This window comes from Sinohyriopsis cumingii, chromosome 1 (genome assembly GCF_028554795.1).
Source record: "Sinohyriopsis cumingii isolate HCF-2022 chromosome 1, ASM2855479v2, whole genome shotgun sequence".
NCBI classification, from domain to species: Eukaryota; Metazoa; Mollusca; class Bivalvia; order Unionida; family Unionidae; genus Sinohyriopsis; species Sinohyriopsis cumingii.
Genome location: NC_142961.1, coordinates 102,643,559 through 102,655,748, shown reverse-complemented (window position 1 = coordinate 102,655,748; position 12,190 = coordinate 102,643,559).

Here is a 12,190-nt window from a genome sequence, read left to right as displayed (position 1 = left end):
GTGACGTAGGATATGAAGTAGCTGTTTTCACTGGACCGTAATGTTGGCAATATTTGGCATAACTGTCAAATAACTTATACGTTTTAAAAGACGAAGGAAACATTGAATAGTTGCAATTATTGCTATCTGTCTTAGACTGTCGCCTTGTTGGGTTGCTACTAATATAACGAGGCAATTTTTCAAACATAAGTATTCTCCAGAGGTTATATTTCGTTTTGAATGACCTTCAAAAGAATTCTATTTAGGAAATCATTCCTGCTATCCTGACAATCGTGTTGTTTATACAAATATCAATTAATAGTGGGAAAAAATTAATCAAAAAGACAATAAAATCAAAGAATAAAAATAATAATTGACTAAACAATCTACCCACGCTTTTCACAAGCAAGTTATGAATAGATTTCCAGACAGAAATATTTATATCAGTCACGATAATAACCAGAGGCGAGCAGACATTGTTGACATGCTAACATCTGGACAATAAAACGATGAAAATAAAATATTATGACAGTGATAATCATATTTTCGAAACTCGCTTGAACTGTAAAAGCTAAAATAAAAGAATTGAGATGATATACAAAGTCCTTTTAGAGACAAATATATGGAGCGAAAACCAGAAAAAAATGCAGTTCGATGAAGGAAAAGAACTTTACATCCAAAATGACAAGGATCTATTGGAGAAAGAAAACATTTCATGCTTTTCACCTTATTAAGACAACAAATGTATCTACAGTGGAATGGGTTTATCAAATCAATATGTTTAAGTATTTCACTCACAACGAAACCAGAAAATGCGTTGACGTTATACCAAATTTGAGCAAGCAAAAATAAACATATCAAAAGTATAAACCAATCTATCCGGTTACCAGATGAAATAAACATTTGGATCACTTAAATATCAAATCAGTGAATCAGTTAGAATTACGAAATATAACACAATTTGTAAAAGGCTACCTTACTAACTTTACTGAGGATATATTTAAAATCATGCAAGTAATTTTATCTGATCTTACATACTGGAAGACTTGAATGGAGATGATATCAAGAGCGTGTTTTTTAACGAAAATGACATCATGGTGAGACAAACAAGAGAACGTAAACAAAGTTTATAAGGGTTTAAAAACAAAATGAATGAACGGTATAAAGAATGTATTAGAGAAACGGAAATGATGTTGTTAATTAGTTAAAGGTTGGAACCACCTGAAAATATTCTGACATTAAAATGAATGCTGTCCGAATCGTGGAATACAAATGACCTGGATGAATGTCGATACATCAATAGCAGTATAAGAAGCGCCAAAACTTACAAGTTTGAAAATAGTGAATTTATAGAATGCGACAAATATAAATAGAAAGGTGAATTAAAAGAGAAAGGAGTTTTACCATGCATGATCCATGCTGGTGTGTATTTCGTCCATATCATGTCAATTTCCCCCTACATCAACTGACGTTTTTGTTATGTTTAGGTAATTCTTTGTTACCGTTATTTTAAATATGCAGCATCTGCATTAATAGTGTATATAATAAAATATTGTCCTCGCAGAATGCATAATTGATTCTGCAATTGATGTACATTTGCTTCATTAAATTCTAGAGAAGTGTAAATGTTTCCACGATTACATCAACATTTATCTTAGTTTACTTATCTTTCTTTTGCTGAAAAATCTCGCATTTAGGTTTGCAGTTATTTGTCTTTATTCACGTTGAATCTGGTTTGACCTTCTTGAGATGCAATTGGAACGAACTCATATATTTTTAATGGTATCGTGTAATTGTTTCAGTGATGTCAAATATTACCCTGCTTGAACACCGTGCATTTTTGTCACTTTATCACGATTAAACATATTTACCATTTGTTTTTACCTATGACGTATTTTGATTTTGTAAACATCAGGATCATTCTAGAAGGTTATTCTCCATTAGGTTATTGTTTTTATTTTTAGAAAAGGCTAATTGTGACCTGAGGTCAAGTAGAGAACTACATATATATCATGCGTGCTTTAACATCTAGCACTATGAAGTTGTATTATGTTGTGTCCAGTTGAGTGGAAATTTTATTTCTTCAAATTATTGAATTCAAGTGATTATTTTCTCGGGAAATAAATTATTATATTTTTAAAAGTTTGTTGTTTTCACTCTTTCTTGTGTTACTGTTTTTTTCGAGATTAAACACGTAGCATAAGAATATCAAGTACAATGATATGATGCAACGAATAGAAAATGTGTACAAAAGCAAGAAAGACCTTGGAGGACACAAATTTGAAAGTTGTTAAATCACGAGCAAATACATGTAGAGAATAAATTAACTGATCTTAAGCAGGATGATAATAAAATATATAAAGAATACCAGAGTTACACAACCAGGTGGAGACGAACAGACAAAGGAGTTTTAGATGCACAGGAATGGTTCAAGCAGAGATTCAGTAATGTGTCTACTTCTAAAAGAGCCTTATAAAAGAAAAGAAACGAATGGAGATATCAAATATTCAACAAAATTTACAACCATCTGAAGAGAGAATAAACAGTGATATGTGTATCTTAGAATGTGACATATAGAAAATGTATGGAGTGGCATGCTGCACTAAATTCAGGGGGAAAAATATTTGCTAAAGAACTAATTTCATAGAGTATATATATCACTTGATGACGTTTAATAAAAAAAAAAAGGTGCTGACTTCAGTAACAAGATAATTACTAATACTCCCCGCCCGATACGACTCGAGTCAGACTCTTCGATAAGAACTATGTCTACTGTGTTAGTCTCTTTGTCATTTGACACGGTATACCGTTCTCCCGCAAGCGATCGTGTCAGACTCTCTAAGAACTGACACTCAATTCAAGGCGCGCTTCTTCAATCCAGCGAAATCGTCAACGTGATTTATCTCGTGTAATCAGTGGCAAATCATGGGCCATGTATTCTATTTTATTTGATAACCTGGCACTGTTGGATAATGACTAGAGACCCTGCAAAAATGCACCATAAATCTGTTATACTGACTGATTTATGAGAAAAGTCAATATCATTTGGTAATAAATCGCAAATGTTAAAATAGACATAACATACGAATATAGCTTACAGCCAAGAGTGAGGTGGTAAAAAAATCAATTAAGAACTTACGTGCCTCAGTTCTATCGAATTCTCAGCAAATATAATCCTATTTAAATGACAGAAAAAAATTCATTTAATTTTGCTGTACAAATAATTTAAATGTTTAAAAAATTGCTAATTGTTCTACCCAAACTTTTCCCTCTAAACTGTCTCGTATCAGGCTGATGCAGATAGTTGTTTACTATTGATCGATACACGTCTAATGCAATAGCTTATATCGAGGCAAATAGGAAATGAATCACTGTTTTAAAACTGGTTTACATGTTATTGACTTACAGACTTTAAACCTAGCTTGCTGTACATAGATTGAAATGTCATGTTAAACTTGACGCTGGTATCTGATTTTTTTATACAACCGTTATATCATTTTATCAACTCCATTCATTTTCTTTTTATATCAGTAATGACTAATTGTGTAATTGTCTTTAATCTTGATAGAATGCTCAGATGACAGGTGTATCAACTGCTAGATATTATATTATATTGGAAAAGCTGTAATCGTCATTTTTATAAGTTATCAATGTATTTATTTTTTCTTAAGCAAAGCTCGCAATATTCAAGATTTCACTATATCCGCGTCTCTAAACAACTTTACATATTTTTTAAATATATCCTGTGCTTACGAACTGGAAGCTAATAATACTGGATAACTAGAAATGGCGCTGATAGACAACCCGCTGACCTCCCATTAACGTCTTTAGAATGATAACTTATAAAGGTGATACAGTGCTTTCGTTCTGCCAGCGTGCATCCAAAAATTAATTTCAATATCGTTGGTTTTGTTGTACATGTTTGATAAATGTGGTCTGCATTTCGACATGGATTTTGTTTTCTCCCTTTTCTTTGATTTTTTTTTTTATATTATCTTTGTGATGGGGCAAATTTATGTCGATCTACGAAATCACACTAGTTTGGGCCGGAGAACAATGAATTAGATTTATGGGGATATCCGCTTGTTAAATCATCGCTATACTGCAGTGATTCCAACTGTCTGGTCGGTAGTGGTAAAGATTTTTAAATAAGGCACTTGTTTTCTTAACAGCGAGACGGACTATTAGGGACACGCCTAACTTCCATTTCATAGTGTAACTGTCAAACTTGGAAACTTTCTAGAAACCGTTTTTCGAAGACCTAAGTCAAGTTGACCCCAATTTTGGCGCCTAGATAAAAGGCGGTAAATATATTTCATCCTGATTGGTTACGCTAAATAGTGGCGTGTTTCCCACACGAAATTTCCAAGCTGTAAATATTCCCCCCATCAAAAAATCTAATTAGTCTAAGCTTCGCTGCAAGAGGAAAGGTACATGGGACTCCGAGAGTCAGTTTGGAAGAAATTCTCTCGTAAAACATTTGTCCAAGGGACCGGATGTCTGGAAGGTCTACGGACACAATTTTAGCGGTATAAACGAACAACACTCGAAAGCAAAAAAAAAGGGGGAAAATAGCTCTTCAGACGTATTCCCAGAAGTATCCTCAGATGTACCTACGCACTGATGTATCCAAGTATATGTGTATCTACATGCTTACTTATCCACCTACCCACACAAAGTTTGAGGGCTGAAGTGAGGCGAAACATTTGGAGTGAAAAAAGAAAAGGAAGGAAAGGGAAAGGCGAAAAGACAGAGAACAGTTACAGTGGAATTGGAGTGAACCAGAGCTAAGCAGGTTATGCAATTGTACAAGGCAACAACTTCGATTGTTCACTCGATCGTATGAAAAACTAATTCTATCAGTAAAATAGATCAGCTATTTTTTTAATTATATTTGTATTCTGAAATTCGGTTAAAGATTTATTCCAATAAGAAGTGTATCTTCCTAATGTATTGTGTTATCAGTATTGTTTATGTAATTGATTAAATTTTGATTTTCTATGTACGGGAGCTCGGGTCGTTCTGTTCTGTATATCTGCTCAGATCTCTATTTATTCTACCTATACGTTTACTCGATCCGGGCAATAACACCAAGGGCTATCATTTCCTAGATAACGAGAACCGAATAAAGCGGACACCTTGAAAGAAGGTACAATCCGCAAAAAAAAACATCACCCTTTACAAAGAGTGGGGGCGTTTTACAATCTTTCTTTTGGGTGGGGTGGGGGGGTATTTTGGGTGTTGGTGTTGTTTATTTTTTAAAACTTTTTGTTTGTTTCTTTTTCGGGGGGAGGGGGTGTTTTGTTTGTGGCCTATTGTAAATATCGATACATTTGTAATTTTCAGCCAAGTTTAAACACATATTATGAAATATTAAAAAACTAGTGTAATGATTTGCCATGACCACGTGGGGGATGACAATACCAATATGAAAGATCATAAGTATACTTTACACTAGAGTGTTATATAGACACATACAATTATCGACTACTACAAAAAAATACGGTATAAACTACAACCCATGCTCAGCAAATGCACATATCGTATGTATTCGATTATTAATCGAATCCAGCTGCAAATTGCACAAACCCAGGTCTGCCGTCGCATCATGTGCCGGCAGATCTGAGTATGTGCAGTTTGTTAGGAGTAACCAGTGGAACAAACATCATATACCCTGATCTGCAGGCACATTATGTTATGGCAGATTAGTATCCTTGTTGTTTGGAGTTTGACTCGTCTTATAAGCGAGTAAATACGGTTAGTACATAATGCCAGTATAAGTGATTGGAAAATTGTTCCTTGATATTCCTCTAAGAAGTAATAGTTTGATATTTCATTGACTAGTTTGAAACAGAAGATTGTCCATGCCTGTATAAAATATTATTTCTAATGTAATAACAATAGCAATAATACACGATAATGATGATAACTACAATACTATTATTAATCAGATATTATTATCACCGTTATCACCATCACCTTCAAAGTCGCATGTATGTTATTTGTTGTGGTTGTTATTGTGTCGGAAAAATAGCAAACTTCTTCTTCTTCTTCTCTCTCTCTCTCTCTCTCTCTCTCTCTCAACTTAGTAAAACTATTTTATTATGGGGAGGGAGAAGAAGAATTTTTTTAGTGAATTAGGAAATGCTAACAAACCAGCCATAAATCAGAAATCCGAGGCAACATTTTAATTTCTGCCCCGTTCGCGGTACGTCCCTCCAAGCCAATTACCACAATTTCCAGTGTTAATTAGGCAGACTACTGACCGTTCACCCGCTAATAACATGCGGACCGATAATTTGATGACGACAAAATGGAGTCGACTTACACGGCACATTGCAGGAGGAATGAACCGATAAGATGAAACGCTTAAATATAGAACTAAAGTGGTAATTTAGAAAAAGGAAAAGAACGATAAAAAATAATATTGTTTGTGTCCTTTTTGATGTACAATAGTAATTAATCCGACGCAACGAACATCAATATCATTCGACTAATTTTAATGAAGTTTGCTTCATTTGCATTTTAAGTTGGAAAATTAAAGGGACATTCAAAATGTATCTGTGAAAATGGAGTATTCATAACGATCTCCGCTCCAGCAACAGCGCTGTTAGATAGACAACTTACTGAAAAGAAAATATCGTGTAACACTTGTAAACTTTTCAAGAATACTGTACGTCGACCAAATCATACGAACGTAGAAATAGCATTGGACTGCATATCTTCGTATGGAAACAAATCAGGCATTTTCTCGGATCGTGACATAGAAGATAAACAAAAATACGGACAGGAAAATGCTTATTTTTTTTTTTTTACTGATATCTACTAAATTAGATCTTTGCTATAACAAACGAATTGCTATACCCATTGATCTTTCAATGTAACAAAAATTCCATAAAGGGTTATAATTTTCATTCATCTGGAATAGATATGATCAGAAGCATTTCTATGGGTATGTAATATTTGGTTTTTAACTGCGTTACTAGAACTCAAACCTCAGAGAAAATCTGTGGAATTTATTGCTCCGTCTTCATGTTTAAGTACTACAGTCTTCACTTCATGTTTAAGTACTACAGTCTTCATGTTTAAGTACTAGTCTTCATGTTTAAGTACTACAATCTTCATGTTTAAGTATTACAGTCTTCATGTTTAAGTACTAGTCTTCGTGTTTATGTACTAGTCTTCACGTCTAAGTACTACAGTCTTCATGTTTATGTACTACAGTCTTCATGTTTAAGTATTAGTCTTCATGTTTAAGTACTACAGTCTTCATGTTTAAGTGCTACAGTCTTCATGTTTAAGTGCTACAGTCTTCATGTTTAAGTACTACAGTCTTCGTGCTTATGTACTACAGTCTTCATGTTTAAGTACTACAGTCTTCGTGCTTATGTACTACAGTCTTCATGTTTAAGTAGTACAGTCTTCATGTTTAACTAGTACAGTCTTCATGTTTAAGTACTACAGTCTTCATGTTTAAGTACTAGTCTTCATGTTTAAGTACTACAGTCTTCATGTTTAAGTACTAGTCTTCATGTTTAAGTACTACAGTCTTCGAGTCTATGTACTACAGTCTTCATGTTTAAGTACTGCAGCCTTCATATTTAAGTACTACAGTCTTCATGTTTAAGTGCTACAGTCTTCATGTTTAAGTACTACAGTCTTCGTGTTTATGTACTACAGTCTTCATGTTTAAGTACTACAGTCTTAAGTACTACAGTCTTAAGTACTACAGTCTTCATGTTTAAGTACTACAGTCTTCGTGTTTCTGACTTAAGATTTCTACGAAGACCATTAACGGACTTAGGACTTTAGAAGCGGGCTTAAGCACATACTTTTCGATGATGCAAGGTACCAAATGACCACTCCGATTACAACTTCCGCCAAGAACTATTTGCAGCAACGTGTGCAGCATGAGATAGGAAGCACTAGAAGGCTTTGCTCTACGAGTCACTAAATCGTTTTGTCCAAAACAGATACAGGTAAAGACCACTAAAATTATGGTGGCTTCATTTTGTTTTGTTACGAACAATTATACAAAACAAAATGTATAAAATAGTATAATATACTATGCTAAACAATCATGCGGATAAATATATATTTCATCTGCTACCAGTTCTCAGCTTTGCAGACTTGGAAAAAATGTGCAAATCGGAACGTCTGAAACCAGCAGCTATTAACAGATTTATTCCATACGTTTATACGTTAGGATTTATTTCTAAATCTATTTATATATTTCTTAGATATAAGATAACTAAACGTATTTGTATTTTATACATTTGTTCAAAGTCAGGCTCCAAAAACACAGATACGTATCTTTTGTAGGTGTTACAGTATGTAAGAGGAAAAATTCATGCATTCTTTTAAAACAAATTTCACTAATTAGTATTGTAATTTTTTTATATATATTTAGAAACACTAATGTTTCTCATATTTGATCATGCATTCGGCATTTACAACATTTGCAACTAAATCTTGCCACGCTCATATGTAGATATGTCGTATTTTTAGTAAATCATAACTCTGTCTCTCTGTCTCTGTCTCTCTCTCTCTCTCTCTCTCACACACACACACACGTGCGGTGGGTGGGACGAAGTAAATTTCTCTCTGTTTAATTCCATTTCTTAATTATTTCTTTTTAACCTCAAAACGATTGACCGCCTCAAACGAAGATTCTATTTGAAAAGGAAAATGTCCGTTTTAATTCCGGAACAGTTACACAGCACATTTGTAATTAGAACGTATCACACCGAGAGTTTCATGCTCTTGGCCCCATCAAAAGCACAATTAGTGACCGATCAAAGCATACTTCCACACTTGAGTTCTAGGAAGATTCTAATAATATTTTCGTTGAAATTCAAAAAAAGTTTTAACCATGGAAAAATGCGGCGTAGATGTATCAATCTTTAATCGTGCGTAGTCAGCTCAAGGCGCTCGCACCCTAATCTAATTTTGGTACGGCTATTTCCGTACCAAGACTGGACTGTGGTTAAACAACGTACAATATGGTACGGTCAAAAGTTTAATATTACATGTAAAGCCCAAAATATGGTAATGTAATTGCCGCAACGGCAGCAACGCCCGCGACTGCCTTGCATTTAGATATTATGCCAGAAAAAGAAGAAAAAAACATACTTAGTTTTGGAAGTTGTAACACAAAAATAATTGACTTGCAATTAAGTATACTGCACAAAACTGCATGAAGATATTATAATATTTTCACTCTTTAAACATTCCATACATATTTACATTTGTTTTATTTTTTAAATTATTTTTTTAAAAATATATTTTCGCTTGCTTGTTATATGTTTTGTTTTACAGGGGATACCGGACACGTTTTTTTTATGTTTGGATGGTTTGTTGTGTCTCTTTGAGGTTGGAAGGATAAACAATGCTACGTTTATTTTCATATTAAGACCTTTATTTTGTATTTTCAAATACCCATTTGTCATGATGAGATTTAATGATGCAGTTTGTTTGTTGTTTTGTCTTTGTGGCTTTGACGCCATCTTGTAGCACACGATAGACAGAGGAAGAATCCTGTAAAAACCCTTTAAAAAAACACCAACGGGAAGCCACATCAGGCCCTTCTAACGATGCAGATAACTGAGATAATGTTAAAGATGACTCCTTGGGGAGGTGGCATCAATGACAAACCAGAGATTGGAGTCATTAGGTTCGCGTGCGTTCTAATTTCGTCTCGACCAACATCGATATGTGAGAAAATTTGCCAGTAACTTCCCGTGAGTAGCTGGTTCGTCCCGAATGTTCTCGAGCTCGTCTTCCACTAAATATACTGGCCGCAACGTTCAGCACACTGTGTGCTGAAAAATGGCGTTGAACTAACGAAACCAAACTAAAGGAAGAGCTCATATATATGTGATGTGGGGGGCCGGAAACTACAGAACAAAGTTGGCTTGCGTGAAGTTAAACAATGTGAACTGAACCATGTTAATATATGTATATATATATAACTTCATACTAAAGCAATCGTATACTTTCCGACTGTGTTTACCCCCCCCCCCCATTCAAACATATGTCATTGAGGATATAATAAATGCATAAAACTCAGTCATTTCATTCATCAATTTATAATTTCTAACCTGATTGACGCTATTGGGTCCCAAACACTGTCTACTTGCTGGCGTTTCAAATCAAACGGGAGTTTCTTTAGTAAAACAGTCGTCATATTCGCATGGGCGGGTCTATGTTTTCAAGCAACAGAGGTGATGAAGTTCACCGTTTTTAATAATCTCAGTAATTCCGAACATTTTGCAGTTATATCTCTTTGAACAGATGTATACAAAAGTTCTTTATATATTTTTTCAGTTTGTTTTTAGAAATATTAAAATTCGACTTAGCACATATTGGAAGCAGACGAGACAGATTTTACTGATATAGATTATTGTAGAAGCCAGAAAAGGACAGCGACCAGTGACTAAGTTTTGTGCTTTTTTTATCGTTGATGCTTTCCATTTTAAAAATCGGGGTGGGGGAGTGGGTACGAAGAAACTGGAGAGTGTCCAAATACAGTGATGTTTAAGGTAACATTAGCAAAGCATACTAAGAGACTGGTGATAGGTTGTTTGTATTCCATATAAGCTCCCTGTTTGCTGATTCCAGCTGCTTGATTGACAAAATTAACAGAATAGACTTACCGTTTTAACACCACCTTATCTTTGGATTTAATTAATTGATGTCAATAATAGGATGTCCCAGACTTAGCCCACCGGGGTCACATCAAAAGCCCCCACCATAACTCTTGCAAATACTGCCAGTGAGCAAGATACTTAGAGTCAGATAAGTTTAAATATAGCACATATGAATGCTATGTGATTGCATCAACGATTTCTATGGCAACATTATAAAATAAATTTATAGCCTACCATAAAATTATGTTATCTTCAAATACACAGAGCTGATCCATCAACATTAATAGAAAGGAAGCTACAAAAGAAAGATGGAATCAATTCTCGTCGAATTTTATCACACGATTTTCACGAAATTCAGTGAAACCGTATAATTTCGACAGATTTAGAAACAATTCAAATGAACATAGAACCTACATTCAATATTCAGTGTAAGTTTTACTGACATTTCAAGCCAGATAGGAAGATTTTTACAAATGGACAAACTAGTCGCAATTTTGAGATTATGGTCCATGATTTTAATATTAAAACTGCTCCTTGTACTTGTCTAAACGTTGAGCATAGGGCATAAAAATGTTGAAATTGAAAGATAATTCAAGCTGAGAAATGATATATATGTGTTACCAAATTATCTAGAAACAATCGAAAGGGGTTACATGTGTAGGGCTGCAGTGTGATTAATTTGTCTGCATCAGCTTAAAAAGACTGTGAATGCTCATCAGGCGGCCTGTCACCAGTTGAAATATCAGAGAGAGAGAGAGAGAGAGAGAGAGAGAGAGAGAGAGAGAGTAATTGAATAATGTCTTTGCAAATTGTTTTGACGAATTATTTCACACCTACCCACAATCTTCTCCTCGACATTTTACATCAGTTAGGATCCTTTTATGTCCCTTAGTGGGCCTATTTGACAAGTCTGAATATATATATATATATATATATATATATATATATATATATATATATATATATATATATATATATATATATATATATATATATATATATATATATATATATATATATATATATATTGAACCCACATCGATAACCGAATTGACGCATTTCATGTTAAACAAAACAAAACATATGCAACTATAGTTTTAATTACGTTTTTCCATACCAGTTATCGTAAAAAGCAATTTCAGTATTTTGATCAGTTTCCTCGATCCAAATATTTTTATTTGACATTATTAGTAGATATTTGCTTGTCTTATTCCTGAATTGTTTTTAGGACTCATGCGGCACTCTAAATTTATTTCGTAGACTCAGTATAATCATTTCACGATCGAATACGTAGAATTCCAATTAAGATACATAAAAATCACCCTCCGTCCTACCCGGATGGAATTTCGATCTACAAGTGTAAACTAGACATTTATTGTTTTAGCGCTCTGTAACACTCGAAAAGATAATTACAATAGCAGATGTAGAATTAATTTAATCTATGTGTGCCGCCAGTATCTCAATTACCCAATCAAATTCCCCCATACACCACGCATATTTCTCTTGTCCAATCATAATGCAAATAGCGGTTAAATGTTAAGATTAGAAACCCTTGAGGTTGT